The sequence below is a fragment of the Nomascus leucogenys genome, unplaced genomic scaffold, assembly GCF_006542625.1.
Source record: "Nomascus leucogenys isolate Asia unplaced genomic scaffold, Asia_NLE_v1 Super-Scaffold_518, whole genome shotgun sequence".
Lineage (NCBI taxonomy): Eukaryota > Metazoa > Chordata > Mammalia > Primates > Hylobatidae > Nomascus > Nomascus leucogenys.
The window spans coordinates 667,932-675,383 of NW_022095776.1; the positions used below are offsets into that span (position 1 = coordinate 667,932).

The following is a 7,452-nucleotide window of genomic DNA, read 5'->3' on the forward strand; positions in this document are numbered from 1 at the left end:
CAAATGAGCTTGGCTTTTAATTATGAAAATATAATTTTAATTTATAAGACATATAACAAAGCAAGATAGCTGCTAAATTCACTTTATCCTGGTAACTTCCTGTTGTATACATTCATTTTTAATGTAATAAGAAATCCTTTCAAATTTTTAAAAGAATCACATTACCCAAGAAGAGGCTCAACATTTCTAGAAAATAAATATGTTCTTAAGACACTTAATAATTATTAAAATGAAGACCTAATTCTTCAGGGTTTTAAAATATTTGATGTGCACTCTTTACATATATAGTTTAAATTTAATAACTTCCCTTCTTAAAAAAATAAGTGAAACATATCACAAATGTATCAAAGCAAGTTATTGATACTTCTCATTTAAGTAACTGTATTGTCATAACAAAATTATTTTATATCATCAAAAAGCACAAAAGCCTTATTAGAATACTAATTTCAATGTCTGTTTCACAGATTTGGTCATAATAGATTTTTTTCATGCTTCTGCACTAATTCATTGAAGGACAATGTTTTACCAATTCTTGAAAAACTGTCATTATCTGCCCCATAGTGGTGGCTCATGCCTGTAATCCTAACACTTTGGGAGGCCAAGGCTGGCATTTTGCTTGAGCCCAGGAGTTCAAGACCAGCCTGGGCAACAGTGGTGAAAACTCATCTCTACCAAAAAAAAAAAAGTAAGAAGTTAGCCAGGCAAGGTGGCAGGCACCTGTAGTCCTAGCAACTCAGGAGGCTGAGGTAGGAGGATGACCTGGGCCTGGGAGGTTAAGGTTGTGGTGAGCCACGATTATGCCACTGCATTCCAGCGTGGGTGACATAGTGAGATCTTGTATCAAAAATAATAATAAGAAGAAGGTAATATAGAAAATAAAAATATCATCTGACATTTTAAAAAGTATATTTCCCAACCTATAAATAAACTTTGTGGATTCACAAGAGAAAAATTTCAAGATATTGTAAATTTAAAACAAATCTTTATGTATAATACCATTGTAATGTCTTTGACCAGTATCAACCTATCATGTGAGATAAAAAAATTAAATATACATTTATTGAATAAATGAATGAAAATCATAATTACCTTGATCACTGTATTTAAAATTTAAATGAAGCAGGAAAGTAAATCTTCTTAATTATCATATACTTAACTGTTTAAAATCACTCTAATGACAAGTAATATGCTTTCAATCTTGAAGTATAATTTTAAAATGCCTATATTGTTTCATTCACTCATCCTTCCATTAGTTCAGTGAACAAATATTGATTACTTACCCACTATGTGCCAGGTATTATGATAGATTCAGGGAGTACAAAAATGATTAAACGAGGGGATCAGTTGGAGTGACGTTTTCTAGAAACAATGCCTATTTCAGTTACGAACTAGTCAGTTTTGAAGAAAGTGGTGAGGAAAAGCAGAAAATAATATTTTCACTTTATTCAACAAATCTTATTGAGGTCTCATTATGAATCAGGGGCTCTCCTAGGTATGGGCATACAAAATTGATTAAGACCATGCTTGTTTGCAGAAAACAAACAAAAAAGCATCTCTATAATAAAAAAGAAAAACAGGAATCCCCTTTGTAGGTTTCATAGTTGATACCGATATTTCTGATGTCGTCTTAGAGAATTAGTCACAATTATAGGAACTCAGAAGGCATTCCGTTGAGATGAAATAGAGACTGAACTAGCAGAGATTACCTAGTGAAATATTGTGATACCGTTTACTTCAATTAGAATATAGTTATAATTCATTTTAGAAGATATTATGGCTTACACATAGTAGATGTGATGACTGAATAACAGGATTGTTGAACGATGGCACCTTGGTAGCCATTACCCATTGTCACAATGATTCTGCATTAAAAAATCTATGCAAAACGGCCGGGCATGGTGGCTCACGCCCGTAATCCCAGCACTTTGGGAGGTCCAGGCGGGCGGATCACGAGGTTGGGAGATTGAGACCATCCTGGCTAACACGGTGAAACCCCGTAACTACTAAAAATACAAAAAATTAGCTGGGCATGGTGGCACGCGCCTGTCCCAGCTACTCAGGAGGCTGAGGCAGGAGAATCGCTTGAACCTGGGAGGCGGAGGTTGCAGTAAGCTGAGATCGCGCCACTACACTCCGACCTGGGCGACAGAGTGAGACTCCGTCTCAAAAAAAAAAAAAACAAAACTTTGGAGTATATTAATAAACATTGTGTTTTTTTTAAAAAAAATTTAAATCTTTAATTTCCGTTTTCACGATTTTTCTTCTTGCTTCCAAAAGGAAAGGAGTGCATAGCTCTGTTGCCTGTACATTATCCACGGCCCCTGGGTCGGGGCGGGGTCCTCCCGGGCCGCCCGGGGGTCCACATGCAGTCCCTGGGGGGCCGGCGCGGGGTGAGGTCCGGAGGCCGCTTTGTTGCTGAGGTCCGTCCGGTTCGGGCCCTGGTGGCCGCTAGGCGCTCTGGCTGGGCAGCTCCTGGGAGATGAAGCGGCGCGGGCGCTCCAGGTACTGGCTGTAGAGCTGGATGTCTTTGTGCCCTGCGCCCTCCACCCACAGCGGCTCCACGCCTTGGGGCAGCGCTCCTAGAGCGCCAGCCAGTGCGAGAAGTCGATCACCTCGTCTTTCGTGCCGTGGATGATGAGCACGGGCGACGTGATCTTGGACACCTTCTCGATTCTGCGGGAGGGGCGTGGGGCAGGTGAGACCTCGCCCGGCCGGGGCCCCGCCCCGCCCTGCCCCCGTCCCCGTCCCCGTCCCCACCCCCGACCCCGTCCCCGCCCCAGCCTGCTCACTTGGGGAAGGCATCGAAGCAGTAGGTCTTCTTGGTGTCCGGAAGGCGACGCTCAGGCCCGAGGTGAGCAGGTAGTGCAGTACCACCGCGGCGGACTCGTAGCGCGAGGCCAGGTCCACGGTGGGCACCGTGCCGATGCTCTGCCCATACAGGATGATGCTGTCCGGGCTGATGCCTTACCTGGCGGCACCGGAGCGGGGTCGATCTAGGCCTCCAACGCGCGCGCACACCTCCCGTCAGGGGGCGTCCCCGGGTCCAGCTCCGGATGCGACTCTCCAGTCTCCCTGCTCAGCCAAGTCAGTGGGTCAGGCCCAGGCTCCACACCAGTCCCAAGGGCCACCCCTAATCCCCCAACACAGCAGCGGTGGGCGGAGCTGGCGGCCTGGTCCCGTTCCCAGGCACTATGATTCACTGGCGTTTCCTAGCCAGGATCTGCTAGCAGATCCTGGCTAGGGTGTCCCCCTCCCCTCGGGCTAGGGTAGGGGAAGCCCTGGCGCCTCCCCTCCTCCTGGTCACCCCTAGGCACACACTGGGAACTGTGTGCCCCACAAATCCTGAATGCTTCACGCCTTCCTGCCCAGGTTAGAAAGCCGTTCCTGGTGCACTGGCCGGGACAGGGTACACTCTTCCTCCCTGCAGCCCTTGCCTACCCCCTTGGCCATGAAGAATTCAGGCAGCTGTGTCCCCAGATGTCTCCACCCAATTTTGGACTCTCAGAATCCCATGCCCAGTGAGGTGCCAGCCCAACCCAGGTCAACATCGAGGGTGGCGGCTGCGGGGGCAGCAACTCCTCCCACCAGCGCCCTCCCTTGGGAGTGGACAAGTCCTCAGCCACCTCAGCACCACCAGCTCCCACCCAGGGCCACCCCTACCCACAGGTCACTGGTGTGCGGCCCCTGGCCCAGCTGATCTAGCACCAGTCCCAAGACTTCCTCATGCCCAGTCCCAACCACACAGGACCCATCTGCCAACCTGCCGATGCCGGGACCCCAGAACTCTCCTCCCACATGCTCCAGGCTCTGATCCCAGGCAGATGCCCTCTTGCGAGGCAGGAGCATGGGCAGGTGTGCATCCCATCTGCCTGGCATTCAGACTCCACCAGCAGGGCTGTCCCCCTCCCTGGCCTGGAATCCCAGCCTCCTGGCGGCACTCCACAGCTCACTACTCACCCATGCCCCCAAAGGATGCTGCCTGGCTTGTGCCTGTGGCCCCAGCTCTGCCTCAGCCTCCCTGGCCTGCTCTCTGGCAGCCATGGACAGTAGTGTGCTGAGCCAGCCCAGCCCTGTCATCTGCTCCAGACAGGAGCCCCCAGCTGCCACCTGGATGTCACCACTCAGACAATCAAACAAGACACATCCCCAGTGGAGGCCCTGGGCCCGCTCTGGACTCCCCCTCACGGCTCTGGGCCAAGGTTCATGCAGGACAAAGTGGCAGCAGGACAGATGGCCGAGCAGACAGAGCTCAGAGCTGGCCATGGCGGGTGTGACTGTGCCAGTGCCTGGGCAGCAGAGACAGGAGGGGCCGAGGAAACCGCATGAAGTGGTGCTTGGTGTCGACGCCCCACACGCCAGGAGAGCCCCAGAGCCGGGGTGGTGCCAGGGGACCCAGCTCCCAGGCCCACAGCAGGGACTGCCTGGGATATCGCCAAGGCAACGAAGACCCCACCTCCCCAGGGCCTCTGACTTCTCAGAGCTGCGCCTAGCCCCTGCAGGAGCGGGTCAGACCAGCGTGGGGCAGGGCCAGGAGGAGGCAGCCCCAGAGAGTGGCGAGCAAGAAAGGCCTCCAGAGGCCCACGCGGGTCTCCTCGCCCAGAGCAGGACTGGCCCAGGCGGTGCTCAAACACCGGTGAAGGGCCCAGGCAAGTGCAGGGCTGGGGACCTGGATGATTAGGAGGGCTCCATCTGGAATCGAGTCTGGCCCAGACCTTGGGTGTGTGCTGGGGGTCTGCACCTGACCCTGCAGGCCCTGCCCCGGGATGGCCAAGTCTACAGCCACAAGGCCTCATGGGCCAGGCCTCGGGACCTCGATGCAGCAGCCTCGCCTCACCTGGCCCCAAGTGCTGCCTCGGCCCATGGGCTCCCAGCCACACGTGCACAGACCCCCAGACACCATCCATCCCCTGCCGCCAGGTGGCGTCCACGCCCCTGTGACAAGCTTAGCCCCTTCCTGTCCTCAGGCCAGGGGATCCCAGGGAGCCTGGTTCCACAGGCCAGGGTGTAGGGGGGGGACCACCTGGCCACACCTCAGCCATGTGGAGGCGGCACCCGCACGCCCGAGCTCACCTGTCCGGCTTTCTGGACGCATGCGTCCACTGTGGCTCCCCTCCTGCAAGGCCGCCCACCTTCCTTTCAGGGACGCCCGGCCCTCCCCCCGGCCCCCGGCCTGGTCCCCTCTCGGGTGTGCCCAGGCTGAGCTGCCCCCGGGCCGCCCTCACCTGGTGCGCAGGGCCTGCCAGGCGGCTTTGATGTCGGCGTAGAGGTTCGTCTCGGAGGGCCTGCCCGAGCTAGCGCCGTAGCCGGAGTAGTCGTAGGAGAAGATGTTGCAGTGGAGGCGGGAACCCAGGCCAATGTAGAAGCTGCTCATCTGGCCCAGGTCCACGGCGTTGCCTTCCTTGCTCATGCACCTCTGGTCAGACGCAGTTCAGCTGATCTAGGCTGGGCTTGGCTAGCATTGGCTTGAAGCTGCAGCTGGTGTCCAGATCTGTTCCATGTATTTGTTATCCTCCTCAGCCCTCCCGGGTACTTGAAGCATGTTGTTGTGGCAAAAGTCAGGAGTGCAACCTGCCTGTGCAAAAACATGCCAGGCTTCTGTTGCCTTAAATCCTCTAAGATACCCCTTTGGCTTAAGCAAAGTTACACAGCAAGGATCAAAGTCAAGGAGTGGGGAATTATATCTGTCCCTTAGAGATGGAGATAGGAGAGAGTGTGAACAAATGCAGGAAAATGATCTCATCTACCAGAGTGTCCTTAAAGATTTTAACATAATAAATTCAATATTGTTTTTGTTTGTTTGTTTGAATGAAGCTTTGCATGGACACAGTACAGTACAAAAGTACTATTTGAACTCTTTCTCCACATTCATAAAATTGCTACATAGTTTCTGCCATGATTATATTTTTATGATCCATTTTTGTGTACAGATCTGAAAACTTTATACTAGAATTTACTAGCTGAGGAAAGGAATGTCCACTGACATCATCATATACAAATATTTCTCAAATTTTAATGCTTGTGGTATTGTTAATGTTTCTGTGGAAAAATACTTAAAATCAGAAGTGATTTCTAAGTCAGTTATTGATTTATTCTAATGAATTATAAAAATCAGACTAAATTACTAATAGAGAAATTAAATTTGAATTACTAGTCTGAGCTACAAATCAGATGGATTTTTGTGCTCATCATTTGTACTTTAGTTATGTTTGTTGAGATTGGGTTATTAAAACATAATTATAACATTATCAGCAGAAAAGCCTGTTATGCTATAATTAAATAAACAATCATTTTTGTGGTCTTAATATCCTGGATTTCTCAATTCATTGTAGTAGATAAGATTTCTCTTTAAATACTACTTACTGTCAGTAGCTTGCTTTTCTGTGAATGCTAGAAAATTTAGAATTCTGCATTAACATTTAATAAAATATATGCTATCCTAATATTGATGCATTACATTTATCTATACAACATGCAGCAAGAGAGGAATATTGGATGAATTAGAATATTAGCAGCCTATGGCAATTATCTGTAGCAACCTTTTTTGTGTGTCTTCAGAAAAATATAGATGATTTTGGAAATGGATTAGTTCTAGTTTCAATCTAGGAAGAACTACTTATGGAAGTTTTGTGTACAGGATACCGATGTTTTCAAATAGAATGCATTATTATTTTAGTTTAGTTTCTTTTACCACATACTTAGAAACTGTTCAAGTGAACAGGCTATTAAAACTAATGGTATAGATAAATGTTATTGATAGGCATTGTAAATATCCCACTTTTCCCAAGCCATGAATTTTAACACTGGATTAAGGAGATGAAAATGGAGCCATTGGGAATGTGGATTCTTTGCTAATAATTATTTTTCTTCCTTTAAAAAGATTCTTCAAAAGGCAAGAATATGGAAGTATTTCAGGAGATATTCTTGAGGTATCTAAAATACATATTCTTCCTATCAAAATCAGTAGATAGATTGATGTAAGTAAGATAAAGTCAGGGCAACCGATTTTGCATGTGAGTGTACACACAGACACATATCCATGTATTCTCCATCTGTTCTCAGTTACTGAATTATTAGACTCAACTGAGTGATCACTTGACTGTGTTTAACCTGATAAAAAGACTCTTAACAAGAAGAACAATATTTTAAAAACTGGATTGTTCCTACTACTTCTCAGCATGCATCAGCCACTCTCTTTCCCCATCCTATCTCCTGCCACATTGGTCTCTAAATATCTGTTCCACTTGGAGACACTATTGGATGTGTTGTAAATGACTTTAATGAATATTCACTCTACCTGCTTTCATATTAATTCAGTTTTCATAGGATGGTCTCTATGGGATCAAGCAAAAGGACTTAGTGGAATATCTCTATATGACTCCATAAAGTAAAGAGTGTGGTGAGTTTAACAGAGTGCCCCTTCCTTTACTAAATGTGAATGATGTTTCAGTATAG

At 47.8% G+C, this 7,452-nt stretch overlaps 1 pseudogene; it reads right to left on the minus strand.

The window, feature by feature from the left end:
* Positions 1-2,448: 2,448 nt before the first annotated feature.
* Positions 2,449-5,407, minus strand: LOC100582148 (annotated as a pseudogene).
* Between the last annotated feature and the right edge of the window lie 2,045 nt (positions 5,408-7,452).